The sequence below is a fragment of the Phalangium opilio genome, unplaced genomic scaffold, assembly GCF_054372755.1.
Source record: "Phalangium opilio isolate 3A_F unplaced genomic scaffold, DU_Popi_V2 ptg000500l_1, whole genome shotgun sequence".
NCBI classification, from domain to species: Eukaryota; Metazoa; Arthropoda; class Arachnida; order Opiliones; family Phalangiidae; genus Phalangium; species Phalangium opilio.
In genome coordinates, this window is record NW_028324238.1 from 819,586 (window position 1) to 835,876 (window position 16,291).

Here is a 16,291-nt window from a genome sequence, read left to right on the forward strand (position 1 = left end):
ACTGAAGATCTAACGGTCACTGGTTCAATCCCGTGTTTCGGCAATATGAAAGCTTTTTGGGTCGTGTATCTTAAAAGTAAACTATTTGCTTCAGGAAAGTTTCCCTAGGTGATTAAACATAAGCCGAAATAGCTTAGTTGGGAGAACGTTAGGCTGAAGATCTAACGGTCACTGGTTCAATCCCGTGTTTCGGCAATATGAAAGATCTTTGGGACGTGTATCTTAAAGTAAACTATTTGCTTCAGGAAAGTTTCCCTAGGTTCTTGAACTTGAGCCGAAATAGCTCTGTTGGGAGAGCGTTAGACTGAAGATCTAAGGGTCCCTGGTTCGATCCCGGGTTTCGGCAATACGAAACCTTTTTGGGTCGTGTATCTTAAAGTAAACTATTTGCTTCAGGAAAGTTTCCGTAGCTGCTTAAACATGAGCCGAAATTGCTCAGTTGGGAGAGCGTTGGACTGAAGATCTAAAGGTCCCTTGTTCGATCCCGGGTTTCGGCAAAACGAAACCTTTTTGGGTCGTGTATCTTAAAGTAAACTATTTGCTTCAGGAATGTTTCCCTAGGTGCTTAAACGTGAGCCGAAATAGCTCAGTTGGGAGAACGTTAGACTGAAGATCTAACGGTCACTGGTTCAATCCCGTGTTTCGGCAATATGAAAGCTCTTTGGGTCGTGTATCTTAAAGTAAACTACTTGCTTCAGGAAAGTTTCCCTAGGTGCTTCAACATGAGCCGAAATAGCTCTGTTGGGAGAGCGTTAGACTGAAGATCTAAAGGTTCCTGTTTCGAGCCCGGGTTTCGGCAACACGGGAGCTTTTTGGGTCATGTATCTTAAAGTAAATTATTTGCTTCAGCAAAAATTCCCTAGCTGCTTAAACATGAGCCGAAATTGCTCAGTTGGGAGAGCGTTAGACTGAAGGTCTAAAGGTCCAGGGTTTCGGCAATACGAAACCTTTTTGGGTCGTGTATCTTAAAGTAAACTATTTGCTTCAGGAAAGTTTCCCTAGGTGCTTGAACATGAGCCAAAATAGCTTAGCTGGGAGAGGGTTAGACTGAAGATCTAAAGGTCCCTGGTTCGATCGCGGGTTTCGGCAAAATGAAAGCTTTTTGGGTCGTGTATCTTAGTGTAAAATATTTGCTTCAGGAAATTTTCCCTGGTTGCGTGAGAGAGCCGAAATAGCTCAGTTGTGAAAGCGTTAGACTGAAGATCTAAAGGTACCTGGTTCGATCCCGGGTTTCGGCAATATGAAAGCTTTTTGGGTCGTGTATCTTAAAGTAAACTATTTGCTTGAGGAAAGTTTCCCTAGGTGCTTAAACATGAGCCGAAATAGCTCAGTTGGGAGAGCGTTAGACTGAAGATCAAAAGGTCCCTGGTTCGATCCCGGGTTTCGGCAATATGAAAGCTCTTTGGGTCGTGTATCTTAAAGTAAACTATTTGCTTCAGGAAAGTTTCCCTAGGTGCTTGAACATGAGCCGAAATAGCTCTGTTGGGAGAGCGTTAGACTGAAGATCTAACGGTCACTGGTTCAATCCCGTGTTTCGGCAATATGAAAACTCTTTGGGTCGTGTATCTTAAAGTAAACTATTTGCTTCAGGAAAGTTTCCCTAGGTGCTTGAACATGAGCCGAAATAGCTCTGTTGGGAGAGCGTTAGACTGAAGATCAAAAGGTCCCTGGTTCGATCCCGGGTTTCGGCAATATGAAAGCTCTTTGGGTCGTGTATCTTAAAGTAAACTATTTGCTTCAGGAAAGTTTCCCTAGGTGCTTGAACATGAGCCGAAATAGCTCTGTTGGGAGAGCGTTAGACTGAAGATCTAAAGGTCCCTGGTTCGACCGCGGGTTTCGCCAATATGAAAGATTTTTGGGTCGTGTATCTTAATGTAATATATTTGCTTCAGGAAATTTTCCCTGGCTGCGTGAAAGAGAGCCGAAATAGCTCAGTTGTGAGAGCGTTAGACTGAAGATCTAAAGGTACCTGGTTCGATCCCGGGTTTCGGCAATATGAAAGCTTTTTGGGTCGTGTATCTTAAAGTAAACTATTTGCTTCAGGAAAGTTTCCCTAGGTGCTTAAACATGAGCCGAAATAGCTCAGTTGGGAGAACGTTAGACTGAAGAGCTAACGGTCACTGGTTCAATACCGTGTTTCGGCAATATGAAAGCTCTTTGGGTCGTGTATCTTAAAGTAAACTATTTGCTTCAGGAAATTTTCCCTAGGTACTTGAACATGAGCCAAAATAGCTCTGTTGGGAGAGCGTTAGACTGAAGATCTAAAGGTTCCTGGTTCGAGCCCGGGTTTCGGCAATGCGGGAGCTTTTTGGGTCGTGTATCCTAAAGTAAATTATTTGCTTCAGCAAAAATTCCCTAGCTGCTTAAACATGAGCCGAAATTGCTCAGTCGGGAGGGCGTTAGACTGAAGATCTAAAGGTCCCGGGTTTCGGCAATACGAAACCTTTTTGGGTCGTGTATTTTAAACTAAACTATTTGCTTCAGGAAAGTTTCCCTAGGTGCTTGAACATGAGCCAAAATAGCTTAGCTGGGAGAGGGATAGACTGAAGATCTAAAGGTCCCTGGTTCGATCGCTGGTTTCGGCAATATGAAAGCTTTTTGGGTCGTGTATCTTAATGTAAAATATTTGCTTCAGGAAATTTTCCCTAGGTGCTTAAACATGAGCCGAAATAGCTCAGTTGGGAGAACGTTAGACTGAAGATCTAACGGTCACTGGTTCAATCCCGTGTTTCGGCAATATGAAAACTCTTTGGGTCGTGTATCTTAAAGTAAACTATTTGCTTCAGGAAAGTTTCCCTAGGTTCTTGTACATGAGACGAAATAGCTCTGTTGGGAGAGCGTTAGACTGAAGATCTAAAGGTCCCTGGATCGATCCCGGGTTTCGACAATACGAAACCTTTTTGGGTCGTGTATCTTAAAGTAAACTATTTGCTTCAGGAAAGTTTCCCTAGGTGCTTGAACATGAGCCGAAATAGCTTAGCTGGGAGAGGGTTAGACTGAAGATCTAAAGTTCCCTGGTTCGATCGCGGGTTTCGGCAATATGAAAGCTTTTTGGGTCGTGTATCTTAATGTAAAATATTTGCTTCAGGAAATTTTCCCTGGCTGCGTGAAAGAGAGCCGAAATAGCTCAGTTGTGAGAGCGTTAGACTGAAGATCTAAAGGTACCTGGTTCGATCCCGGGTTTCGCCAATATGAAAGCTTTTTGGGTCGTGTATCTTAAAGTAAACTATTTGCTTCAGGAAAGTTTCCCTAGGTGCTTAAACATGAGCCGAAATAGCTCAGTTGGGAGAACGTTAGACTGAAGAGCTAACGTTCACTGGTTCAATCCCGTGTTTCGGCAATATGAAAGCTCTTTGGGTCGTGTATCTTAAAGTAAACTATTTGCTTCAGGAAAGTTTCCCTAGGTGCTTGAACATGAGCCGAAATAGCTCTGTTGGGAGAGCGTTAGACTGAAGATCTAAAGGTTCCTGGTTCGAGCCCGGGTTTCGGCAACACGGGAGCTTTTTGGGTCGTGTATCTTAAAGTAAACTATTTGCTTCAGGAAAGTTTCCCTAGGTGCTTGAAGATGAGCCGAAATAGCTTAGCTGGGAGAGGGTTAGACTGAAGATCTAAAGGTCCCTGGTTCGAACGCGGGTTTCGGCAATATGAAAGCTTTTTGGGTCGTGTATCTTAATGTAAAATATTTGCTTCAGGAAATTTTCCCTGGCTGCGTGAAAGAGAGCCGAAATAGCTCAGTTGTGAGAGCGTTAGACTGAAGATCTAAAGGTACCTGGTTCGATCCCGGGTTTCGGCAATATGAAAGCTTTTTGGGTCGTGTATCTTAAAGTAAACTATTTGCTTCAGGAAAGTTTCCCTAGGTGCTTAAACATGAGCCGAAATAGCTCAGTTGGGAGAACGTTAGACTGAAGAGCTAACGGTCACTGGTTCAATCCCGTGTTTCGGCAATATGAAAGCTCTTTGGGTCGTGTATCTTAAAGTAAACTATTTGCTTCTGGAAATTTTCCCTAGGTGCTTGAACATGAGCCGAAATAGCTCTGTTGGGAGAGCGTTAGACTGAAGATCTAAAGGTTCCAGGTTCGAGCCCGGGTTTCGGCAACACGGGAGCTTTTTGGGTCGTGTATCTTAAAGTAAATTATTTGCTTCAGCAAAAATTCCCTAGCTGTTTAAACATGAGCCGAAATTGCTAAGTTGGGAGGGCGTTAGACTGAAGAGCTAACGGTCACTGGTTCAATCCCGTGTTTCGGCAATATGAAAACTCTTTGGGTCGTGTATCTTAAAGTAAACTATTTGCTTCAGGAAAGTTTCCCTAGGTTCTTGTACATGAACCGAAATAGCTCTGTTGGGAGAGCGTTAGACTGAAGATCTAAAGGTCCCTGGATCGATCCCGGGTTTCGACAATACGAAACCTTTTTGGGTCGTGTATCTTAAAGTAAACTATTTGCTTCAGGAAAGTTTCCCTAGGTGCTTGAACATGAGCCGAAATAGCTTAGCTGGGAGAGGGTTAGACTGAAGATCTAAAGGTCCATGGTTCGATCGCGGGTTTCGGCAATATGAAAGCTTTTTGGGTCGTGTATCTTAATGTAAAATATTTGCTTCAGGAAATTTTCCCTGGCTGCGTGAAAGAGAGCCGAAATAGCTCAGTTGTGAGAGCGTTAGACTGAAGATCTAAAGGTACCTGGTTCGATCCCGGGTTTCGGCAATATGAAAGCTTTTTGGGTCGTGTATCTTAAAGTAAACTATTTGCTTCAGGAAAGTTTCCCTAGGTGCTTAAACATGAGCCGAAATAGCTCAGTTGGGAGAACGTTAGACTGAAGAGCTAACGGTCACTGGTTCAATCCCGTGTTTCGGCAATATGAAAGCTCTTTGGGTTGTGTATCTTAAAGTAAACTATTTGCTACAGGAAATTTTCCCTAGGTGCTTGAACATGAGCCGAAATAGCTCTGTTGGGAGAGCGTTAGACTGAAGATCTAAAGGTTCCTGGTTCGAGCCCGGGTTTCGGCAATGCGGGAGCGTTTTGGGTCGTGTATCCTAAAGTAAATTATTTGCTTCAGCAAAAATTCCCTAGCTGCTTAAACATGAGCCGAAATTGCTCAGTCGGGAGGGCGTTAGACTGAAGATCTAAAGGTCCCGGGTTTCGGCAATACGAAACCTTTTTGGGTCGTGTATCTTAAACTAAACTATTTGCTTCAGGAAAGTTTCCCTAGGTGCTTGAACATGAGCCAAAATAGCTTAGCTGGGAGAGGGATAGACTGAAGATCTAAAGGTCCCTGGTTCGATCGCGGGTTTCGGCAATATGAAAGCTTTTTGGGTCGTGTATCTTAATGTAAAATATTTGCTTCAGGAAATTTTCCCTAGGTGCTTAAACATGAGCCGAAATAGCTCAGTTGGGAGAACGTTAGACTGAAGATCTAACGGTCACTGGTTCAATCCCGTGTTTCGGCAATATGAAAACTCTTTGGGTCGTGTATCTTAAAGTAAACTATTTGCTTCAGGAAAGTTTCCCTAGGTTCTTGTACATGAGACGAAATAGCTCTGTTGGGAGAGCGTTAGACTGAAGATCTAAAGGTCCCTGGATCGATCCCGGGTTTCGACAATACGAAACCTTTTTGGGTCGTGTATCTTAAAGTAAACTATTTGCTTCAGGAAAGTTTCCCTAGGTGCTTGAACATGAGCCGAAATAGCTTAGCTGGGAGAGGGTTAGACTGAAGATCTAAAGTTCCCTGGTTCGATCGCGGGTTTCGGCAATATGAAAGCTTTTTGGGTCGTGTATCTTAATGTAAAATATTTGCTTCAGGAAATTTTCCCTGGCTGCGTGAAAGAGAGCCGAAATAGCTCAGTTGTGAGAGCGTTAGACTGAAGATCTAAAGGTACCTGGTTCGATCCCGGGTTTCGCCAATATGAAAGCTTTTTGGGTCGTGTATCTTAAAGTAAACTATTTGCTTCAGGAAAGTTTCCCTAGGTGCTTAAACATGAGCCGAAATAGCTCAGTTGGGAGAACGTTAGACTGAAGAGCTAACGTTCACTGGTTCAATCCCGTGTTTCGGCAATATGAAAGCTCTTTGGGTCGTGTATCTTAAAGTAAACTATTTGCTTCAGGAAATTTTCCCTAGGTGCTTGAACATGAGCCGAAATAGCTCTGTTGGGAGAGCGTTAGACTGAAGATCTAAAGGTTCCTGGTTCGAGCCCGGGTTTCGGCAACACGGGAGCTTTTTGGGTCGTGTATCTTAAAGTAAACTATTTGCTTCAGGAAAGTTTCCCTAGGTTCTTGTACATGAGCCGAAATAGCTCTGTTGGGAGAGCGTTAGACTGAAGCTCTAAAGGTTCCTGGATCGATCCCGGGTTTCGGCAATACGAAACCTTTTTGGGTCGTGTATCTTAAAGTAAACTATTTGCTTCTGGAAATTTTCCCTAGGTGCTTGAACATGAGCCGAAATAGCTCTGTTGGGAGAGCGTTAGACTGAAGATCTAAAGGTTCCTGGTTCGAGCCCGGGTTTCGGCAACACGGGAGCTTTTTGGGTCGTGTATCTTAAAGTAAATTATTTGCTTCAGCAAAAATTCCCTAGCTGCTTAAACATGAGCCGAAATTGCTAAGTTGGGAGGGCGTTAGACTGAAGATCTAAAGGTCCCGGGTTTCGGCAATACGAAACCTTTTTGGGTCGTGTATCTTAAAGTAAACTATTTGCTTCAGGAAAGTTTCCCTAGGTGCTTGAACATGAGCCAAAATAGCTTAGCTGGGAGAGGGATAGACAGAAGATCTAAAGGTCCCTGTTTCAATCGCGGGTTTCGGCAATATGAAAGCTTTTTGGGTCGTGTATCTTAATGTAAAATATTTGCTTCAGGAAATTTTCCCTAGGTGCTTAAACATGAGCCGAAATAGCTCAGTTGGGAGAACGTTAGACTGAAGATCTAACGGTCACTGGTTCAATCCCGTGTTTCGGCAATATGAAAGCTCTTTGGGTCGTGTATCTTAAAGTAAACTATTTGCTTCAGGAAAGTTTCCCTAGGTTCTTGTACATGAGCCGAAATAGCTCTGTTGGGAGAGCGTTAGACTGAAGATCTAAAGGTCCCTGGATCGATCCCGGGTTTCGGCAATACGAAACCTTTTTGGGTCGTGTATCTTAAAGTAAACTATTTGCTTCAGGAAAGTTTCCCTAGGTGCTTGAACATGAGCCGAAATAGCTTAGCTGGGAGAGGGTTAGACTGAAGATCTAAAGGTCCCTGGTTCGAGCCCGGGTTTCGGCAACACGGGAGCTTTTTGGGTCGTGTATCTTAAAGTAAATTATTTGCTTCAGGAAAAATTCCCTAGCTGCTTAAACATGAGCCGAAATTGCTCAGTTGGGAGAGCGTTAGACTGAAGATCTAAAGGTCCCTGGTTCGATCCCGGGTTTCGGCAATACGAAACCTTTTTGGGTCGTGTATCTTAAAGTAAACTATTTGCTTCAGGAAAGTTTTCCTAGGTGCTTAAACATGAGCCGAAATAGCTCAGTTGGGAGAACGTTAGACTGAAGAGCTAACGGTCACTGGTTCAATCCCGTGTTTCGGCAATATGAAAGCTCTTTGGGTCGTGTATCTTAAAGTAAACTATTTGCTTCAGGAAATTTTCCCTAGGTGCTTGAACATGAGCCGAAATAGCTCTGTTGGGAGAGCGTTAGACTGAAGATCTAAAGGTTCCTGGTTCGAGCCCGGGTTTCGGCAACACGGGAGCTTTTTGGGTCGTGTATCTTAAAGTAAATTATTTGCTTCAGCAAAAATTTCCTAGCTGCTTAAACATGAGCCGAAATTGCTCAGTTGGGAGGGCGTTAGACTGAAGATCTAAAGGTCCCGGGTTTCGGCAATACGAAACCTTTTTGGGTCGTGTATCTTAAAGTAAACTATTTGCTTCAGGAAAGTTTTCCTAGGTGCTTGAACATGAGCCGAAATAGCTTAGCTGGGAGAGGTTTAGACTGAAGATCTAAAGGTTCCTGGTTCGATCGCGGGTTTCGGCAATATGAAAGCTTTTTGGGTCGTGTGTCTTAATGTAAAATATTTGCTTCAGGAAATTTTCCCTAGGTGCTTAAACATGAGCCGAAATAGCTCAGTTGGGAGAACGTTAGACTGAAGATCTAACGGTCACTGGTTCAATCCCGTGTTTCGGCAATATGAAAGCTCTTTGGGTCGTGTATCTTAAAGTAAACTATTTGCTTCAGGAAAGTTTCCCTAGGTTCTTGTACATGAGCCGAAATAGCTCTGTTGGGAGAGCGTTAGACTGAAGATCTAAAGGTCCCTGGATCGATCCCGGGTTTCGGCAATACGAAACCTTTTTGGGTCGTGTATCTTAAAGTAAACTATTTTCTTCAGGAAAGTTTCCCTAGGTTCTTGTACATGAGCCGAAATAGCTCTGTTGGGAGAGCGTTAGACTGAAGATCTAAAGGTCCCTGGATCGATCCCGGGTTTCGGCAATACGAAACCTTTTTGGGTCGTGTATCTTAAAGTAAACTATTTGCTTCAGGAAAGTTTCCCTAGGTGCTTGAACATGAGCCGAAATAGCTTAGCTGGGAGAGGGTTAGACTGAAGATCTAAAGGTCCCTGGTTCGATCCCGGGTTTCGGCAATACGAAACCTTTTTGGGTCGTGTATCTTAAAGTAAACTATTTGCTTCAGGAAAGTTTTCCTAGGTGCTTAAACATGAGCCGAAATAGCTCAGTTGGGAGAACGTTAGGCTGAAGAGCTAACGGTCACTGGTTCAATCCCGTGTTTCGGCAATATGAAAGCTCTTTGGGTCGTGTATCTTAAAGTAAACTATTTGCTTCAGGAAATTTTCCCTAGGTGCTTGAACATGAGCCGAAATAGCTCTGTTGGGAGAGCGTTAGACTGAAGATCTAAAGGTTCCTGGTTCGAGCCCGGGTTTCGGCAACACGGGAGCTTTTTGGGTCGTGTATCTTAAAGTAAATTATTTGCTTCAGCAAAAATTTCCTAGCTGCTTAAACATGAGCCGAAATTGCTCAGTTGGGAGGGCGTTAGACTGAAGATCTAAAGGTCCCGGGTTTCGGCAATACGAAACCTTTTTGGGTCGTGTATCTTAAAGTAAACTATTTGCTTCAGGAAAGTTTTCCTAGGTGCTTGAACATGAGCCGAAATAGCTTAGCTGGGAGAGGGTTAGACTGAAGATCTAAAGGTTCCTGGTTCGATCGCGGGTTTCGGCAATATGAAAGCTTTTTGGGTCGTGTATCTTAATGTAAAATATTTGCTTCAGGAAATTTTCCCTAGGTGCTTAAACATGAGCCGAAATAGCTCAGTTGGGAGAACGTTAGACTGAAGATCTAACGTTCACTGGTTCAATCCCGTGTTTCGGCAATATGAAAGCTCTTTGGGTCGTGTATCTTAAAGTAAACTATTTGCTTCAGGAAAGTTTCCCTAGGTTCTTGTACATGAGCCGAAATAGCTCTGTTGGGAGAGCGTTAGACTGAAGATCTAAAGGTCCCTGGATCGATCCCGGGTTTCGGCAATACGAAACCTTTTTGGGTCGTGTATCTTAATGTAAAATATTTGCTTCAGGAAATTTTCCCTAGGTGCTTAAACATGAGCCGAAATAGCTCAGTTGGGAGAACGTTAGACTGAAGATCTAACGGTCACTGGTTCAATCCCGTGTTTCGGCAATATGAAAGCTCTTTGGGTCGTGTATCTTAAAGTAAACTATTTGCTTCAGGAAAGTTTCCCTAGGTTCTTGTACATGAGCCGAAATAGCTCTGTTGGGAGAGCGTTAGACTGAAGATCTAAAGGTCCCTGGATCGATCCCGGGTTTCGGCAATACGAAACCTTTTTGGGTCGTGTATCTTAAAGTAAACTATTTGCTTCAGGAAAGTTTCCCTAGGTGCTTGAACATGAGCCAAAATAGCTTAGCTGAGAGAGGGATAGACTGAAGATCTAAAGGTCCCTGTTTCGATCGCGGGTTTCGGCAATATGAAAGCTTTTTGGGTCGTGTATCTTAATGTAAAATATTTGCTTCAGGAAATTTTCCCTGGTTGCGTGAAACAGAGCCGCAATAGCTCAGTTGTGAGAGCGTTAGACTGAAGATCTAAAGGTACCTGGTTCGATCCCAGGTTTCGGCAATATGAAACCTTTTTGGGTCGTGTATCTTAAAGTAAACTATTTGCTTCAGGAAAGTTTCCCTAGGTGCTTAAACATGAGCCGAAATAGCTCAGTTGGGAGAACGTTAGACTGAAGAGCTAACGGTCACTGGTTCAATCCCGTGTTTCGGCAATAAGAAAGCTCTTTGGGTCGTGTATCTTAAAGTAAACTATTTGCTTCTGGAAATTTTCCCTAGGTGCTTGAACATGAGCCGAAATAGCTCTGTTGGGAGAGCGTTAGACTGAAGATCTAAAGGTTCCTGGTTCGAGCCCGGGTTTCGGCAACACGGGAGCTTTTTGGGTCGTGTATCTTAAAGTAAATTATTTGCTTCAGCAAAAATTCCCTAGCTGCTTAAACATGAGCCGAAATTGCTAAGTTGGGAGGGCGTTAGACTGAAGATCTAAAGGTCCCGGGTTTCGGCAATACGAAACCTTTTTGGGTCGTGTATCTTAAAGTAAACTATTTGCTTCAGGAAAGTTTCCCTAGGTGCTTGAACATGAGCCGAAATAGCTTAGCTGAGAGAGGGATAGACTGAAGATCTAAAGGTCCCTGTTTCGATCGCGGGTTTCGGCAATATGAAAGCTTTTTGGGTCGTGTATCTTAATGTAAAATATTTGCTTCAGGAAATTTTCCCTGGTTGCGTGATACAGAGCCGAAATAGCTCAGTTGTGAGAGCGTTAGACTGAAGATCTAAAGGTACCTGGTTCGATCCCGGGTTTCGGCAATATGAAAGCTTTTTGGGTCGTGTATCTTAAAGTAAACTATTTGCTTCAGGAAAGTTTCCCTAGGTGCTTGAACATGAGCCGAAGTAGCTCTGTTGGGAGAGCGTTAGACTGAAGATCTAAAGGTCCCTGGATCGATCCCGGGTTTCGGCAATACGAAACCTTTTTGGGTCGTGTATCTTAAAGTAAACTATTTGCTTCAGGAAAGTTTCCCTAGGTGCTTGAACATGAGCCAAAATAGCTTAGCTGAGAGAGGGATAGACTGAAGATCTAAAGGTCCCTGTTTCGATCGCGGGTTTCGGCAATATGAAAGCTTTTTGGGTCGTGTATCTTAAAGTAAACTATTTGCTTCAGGAAATTTTCCCTAGGTGCTTGAACATGAGCCGAAGTAGCTCTGTTGGGAGAGCGTTAGACTGAAGATCTAAAGGTCCCTGGTTCGATCCCGGGTTTCGGCAATACGAAACCTTTTTGGTTCGTGTATCTTAAAGTAAACTATATGCTTCAGGAAAGTTTCCCTAGGTTCTTGAACATGAGCCGAAATAGCTTAGCTGGGAGAGGGTTAGACTGAAGATCTAAAGGTCCCTGGTTCGAGCCCGGGTTTCGGCAACACGGGAGCTTTTTGGGTCGTGTATCTTAAAGTAAATTATTTGCTTCAGGAAAAATTCCCTAGCTGCTTAAACATGAGCCGAAATAGCTCAGTTGGGAGAGCGTTAGACTGAAGATCTAAAGATACCTGGTTCGATAACGGGTTTCGGCAATATGAAAGCTTTTTGGGTCGTGTATCTTAAAGTAAACTATTTGCTTCAGGAAAGTTTCCCTAGGTGCTTAAACATGAGCCGAAATAGCTCATTTGGGAGAACGTTAGACTGAAGATCTAACGGTCACTGGTTCAATCCCTTGTTTCGGCAATATGAAAGCTCTTTGGGTCGTGTATCTTAAAGTAAACTATTTACTTCAGGAAAGTTTCCCTAGGTGCTTGAACATGAGCCGAAATAGCTTAGCTGGGAGAGGGTTAGACTGAAGATCTAAAGGTCCCTGGTTCGAGCCCGGGTTTCGGCAACACGGGAGCTTTTTGGGTCGTGTATCTTAAAGTAAATTATTTGCTTCAGGAAAAATTCCCTAGCTGCTTAAACATGAGCCGAAATAGCTCAGTTGGGAGAGCGTTAGACTGAAGATCTAAAGGTACCTGGTTCGATCCCGGGTTTCGGCAATATGAAAGCTTTTTGGGTCGTGTATCTTAAAGTAAACTATTTGCTTCAGGAAAGTTTCCCTAGGTGCTTAAACATGCGCCGAAATAGCTCAGTTGGGAGAACGTTAGACTGAAGATCTAACGGTCACTGGTTCAATCCCGTGTTTCGGCAATATGAAAGCTCTTTGGGTCGTGTATCTTAAAGTAAATTATTTGCTTCAGAAAAATTCCCTAGCTGCTTAAACATGTGCCGAAATTGCTCAGTTGGGAGAGCGTTAGACTGAAGATCTAAATGTCCCGGGTTTCGGCAATACGAAACCTTTTTGGGTCGTGTATCATAAAGTAAACTATTTGCTTCAGGAAAGTTTCCCTAGGTGCTTGAACATGAGCCAAAATAGCTTAGCTGGGAGAGCGATAGACTGAAGATCTAAAGGTCCCTGTTTCGATCGCGGGTTTCGGCAATATGAAAGCTTTTTGGGTCGTGTATCTTAATGTAAAATATTTGCTTCAGGAAATTTTCCCTAGGTGCTTAAACATGAGCCGAAATAGCTCAGTTGGGAGAACGTTAGACTGAAGATCTAACGGTCACTGGTTCAATCCCGTGTTTCGGCAATATGAAAGCTCTTTGGGTCGTGTATCTTAAAGTAAACTATTTCCTTCAGGAAAGTTTCCCTAGGTTCTTGTACATGAGCCGAAATAGCTCTGTTGGGAGAGCGTTAGACTGAAGATCTAAAGGTCCCTGGATCGATCCCGGGTTTCGGCAATACGAAACCTTTTTGGGTCGTGTATCTTAAAGTAAACTATTTGCTTCAGGAAAGTTTCCCTAGGTGCTTGAACATGAGCCAAAATAGCTTAGCTGAGAGAGGGATAGACTGAAGATCTAAAGGTCCCTGTTTCGATCGCGGGTTTCGGCAATATGAAAGCTTTTTGGGTCGTGTATCTTAATGTAAAATATTTGCTTCAGGAAATTTTCCTTGGTTGCGTGAATCAGAGCCGAAATAGCTCAGTTGTGAGAGCGTTAGACTGAAGATCTAAAGGTACCTGGTTCGATCCCAGGTTTCGGCAATATGAAAGCTTTTTGGGTCGTGTATCTTAAAGTAAACTATTTGCTTCAGGAAAGTTTCCCTAGGTGCTTAAACATGAGCCGAAATAGCTCAGTTGGGAGAACGTTAGACTGAAGAGCTAACGGTCACTGGTTCAATCCCGTGTTTCGGCAATAAGAAAGCTCTTTGGGTCGTGTATCTTAAAGTAAATTATTTGCTTCAGGAAAGTTTCCCTAGGTGCTTGAACATGAGCCAAAATAGCTCTGTTGGGAGAGCGTTAGACTGAAGATCTAACGGTCACTGGTTCAATCCCGTGTTTCGGCAATATGAAAGCTCTGTGGGTCGTGTATCTTAAAGTAAACTTTTTGCTTCAGGAAAGTTTCCCTAGGTGCTTGAACATGAGCCGAAATAGCTCTGTTGGGAGAGCGTTAGACTGAAGATCTAAAGGTTCCTGGTTCGAGCCCGGGTTTCGGCAACACGGGAGCTTTTTGGGTCGTGTATCTTAAAGTAAATTATTTTCTTCAGCCAAAATTCCCTAGCTGCTTAAACATGAGCCGAAATAGCTCAGTTGGGAGAGCGTTAGACTGAAGATCTAAAGATACCTGGTTCGATCCCGGGTTTCGGCAATATGAAAGCTTTTTGGGTCGTGTATCTTAAAGTAAACTATTTGCTTCAGGAAAGTTTCCCTAGGTGCTTAAACATGAGCCGAAATAGCTCATTTGGGAGAACGTTAGACTGAAGATCTAACGGTCACTGGTTCAATCCCTTGTTTCGGCAATATGAAAGCTCTTTGGGTCGTGTATCTTAAAGTAAACTATTTACTTCAGGAAAGTTTCCCTAGGTGCTTGAACATGAGCCGAAATAGCTTAGCTGGGAGAGGGTTAGACTGAAGATCTAAAGGTCCCTGGTTCGAGCCCGGGTTTCGGCAACACGGGAGCTTTTTGGGTCGTGTATCTTAAAGTAAATTATTTGCTTCAGGAAAAATTCCCTAGCTGCTTAAACATGAGCCGAAATAGCTCAGTTGGGAGAGCGTTAGACTGAAGATCTAAAGGTACCTGGTTCGATCCCGGGTTTCGGCAATATGAAAGCTTTTTGGGTCGTGTATCTTAAAGTAAACTATTTGCTTCAGGAAAGTTTCCCTAGGTGCTTAAACATGAGCCGAAATAGCTCAGTTGGGAGAACGTTAGACTGAAGATCTAACGGTCACTGGTTCAATCCCGTGTTTCGGCAATATGAAAGCTCTTTGGGTCGTGTATCTTAAAGTAAATTATTTGCTTCAGAAAAATTCCCTAGCTGCTTAAACATGTGCCGAAATTGCTCAGTTGGGAGAGCGTTAGACTGAAGATCTAAATGTCCCGGGTTTCGGCAATACGAAACCTTTTTGGGTCGTGTATCATAAAGTAAACTATTTGCTTCAGGAAAGTTTCCCTAGGTGCTTGAACATGAGCCAAAATAGCTTAGCTGGGAGAGCGATAGACTGAAGATCTAAAGGTCCCTGTTTCGATCGCGGGTTTCGGCAATATGAAAGCTTTTTGGGTCGTGTATCTTAATGTAAAATATTTGCTTCAGGAAATTTTCCCTAGGTGCTTAAACATGAGCCGAAATAGCTCAGTTGGGAGAACGTTAGACTGAAGATCTAACGGTCACTGGTTCAATCCCGTGTTTCGGCAATATGAAAGCTCTTTGGGTCGTGTATCTTAAAGTAAACTATTTGCTTCAGGAAAGTTTCCCTAGGTTCTTGTACATGAGCCGAAATAGCTCTGTTGGGAGAGCGTTAGACTGAAGATCTAAAGGTCCCTGGATCGATCCCGGGTTTCGGCAATACGAAACCTTTTTGGGTCGTGTATCTTAAAGTAAACTATTTGCTTCAGGAAAGTTTCCCTAGGTGCTTGAACATGAGCCAAAATAGCTTAGCTGAGAGAGGGATAGACTGAAGATCTAAAGGTCCCTGTTTCGATCGCGGGTTTCGGCAATATGAAAGCTTTTTGGGTCGTGTATCTTAATGTAAAATATTTGCTTCAGGAAATTTTCCTTGGTTGCGTGAATCAGAGCCGAAATAGCTCAGTTGTGAGAGCGTTAGACTGAAGATCTAAAGGTACCTGGTTCGATCCCAGGTTTCGGCAATATGAAAGCTTTTTGGGTCGTGTATCTTAAAGTAAACTATTTGCTTCAGGAAAGTTTCCCTAGGTGCTTAAACATGAGCCGAAATAGCTCAGTTGGGAGAACGTTAGACTGAAGAGCTAACGGTCACTGGTTCAATCCCGTGTTTCGGCAATAAGAAAGCTCTTTGGGTCGTGTATCTTAAAGTAAATTATTTGCTTCAGGAAAGTTTCCCTAGGTGCTTGAACATGAGCCAAAATAGCTCTGTTGGGAGAGCGTTAGACTGAAGATCTAACGGTCACTGGTTCAATCCCGTGTTTCGGCAATATGAAAGCTCTGTGGGTCGTGTATCTTAAAGTAAACTTTTTGCTTCAGGAAAGTTTCCCTAGGTGCTTGAACATGAGCCGAAATAGCTCTGTTGGGAGAGCGTTAGACTGAAGATCTAAAGGTTCCTGGTTCGAGCCCGGGTTTCGGCAACACGGGAGCTTTTTGGGTCGTGTATCTTAAAGTAAATTATTTTCTTCAGCCAAAATTCCCTAGCTGCTTAAACATGAGCCGAAATTGCTCAGTTGGGAGGGCGTTAGACTGAAGATCTAAAGGTCCCGGGTTTCGGCAATACGAAACCTTTTTGGGTCGTGTATCTTAAAGTAAACTATTTGCTCCAGGAAAGTTTCCCTAGGTGCTTGAACATGAGCCGAAATAGCTTAGCTGGGAGAGGGTTAGACTGAAGATCTAAAGGTCCCTGGTTCGATCGCGGGTTTCGGCAATATGAAAGCTTTTTGGGTCGTGTATCTTAATGTAAAATATTTGCTTCAGGAAATTTTTCCTGGTTGCGAGAAAGAGAGCCGAAATAATTCAGTTGTGAGAGCGTTTGACTGAAGATCTAAAGGTACCTGGTTCGATCCCGGGTTTCGGCAATATGAAAGCTTTTTGGGTCGTGTATCTTAAAGTAAACTATTTGCTTCAGGAAAGTTTCCCTAGGTGCTTGAACATGAGCCGAAATAGCTTTGTTGGGAGAGCGTTAGACTGAAGATCTAAAGGTTCCTGGTTCGAGCCCGGGTTTCGGCAACACGGGAGCTTTTTGGGTCGTGTATCTTAAAGTAAATTATTTGCTTCAGGAAAAATTCCCTA

General features: G+C 43.3%; 4 non-coding genes across 4 annotated transcripts; all 4 read left to right on the plus strand.

Annotated features, from left to right (window-relative positions):
• The first annotated feature begins 1,316 nt into the window (after positions 1–1,316).
• TRNAF-GAA (transfer RNA phenylalanine (anticodon GAA)) lies at positions 1,317–1,389 on the plus strand. Its single transcript has one exon. It is a non-coding gene; the product is annotated as a tRNA-Phe (tRNA).
• Positions 1,390–7,320: 5,931 nt separating this feature from the next.
• Positions 7,321–7,393, plus strand: TRNAF-GAA (transfer RNA phenylalanine (anticodon GAA)). The gene has a single exon. It is a non-coding gene; the product is annotated as a tRNA-Phe (tRNA).
• A 4,572-nt stretch (positions 7,394–11,965) lies between these two features.
• Positions 11,966–12,038, plus strand: TRNAF-GAA (transfer RNA phenylalanine (anticodon GAA)). The gene has a single exon. It is a non-coding gene; the product is annotated as a tRNA-Phe (tRNA).
• Positions 12,039–14,066: 2,028 nt separating this feature from the next.
• Positions 14,067–14,139, plus strand: TRNAF-GAA (transfer RNA phenylalanine (anticodon GAA)). Its single transcript has one exon. It is a non-coding gene; the product is annotated as a tRNA-Phe (tRNA).
• The last annotated feature ends 2,152 nt before the right edge of the window (positions 14,140–16,291 follow it).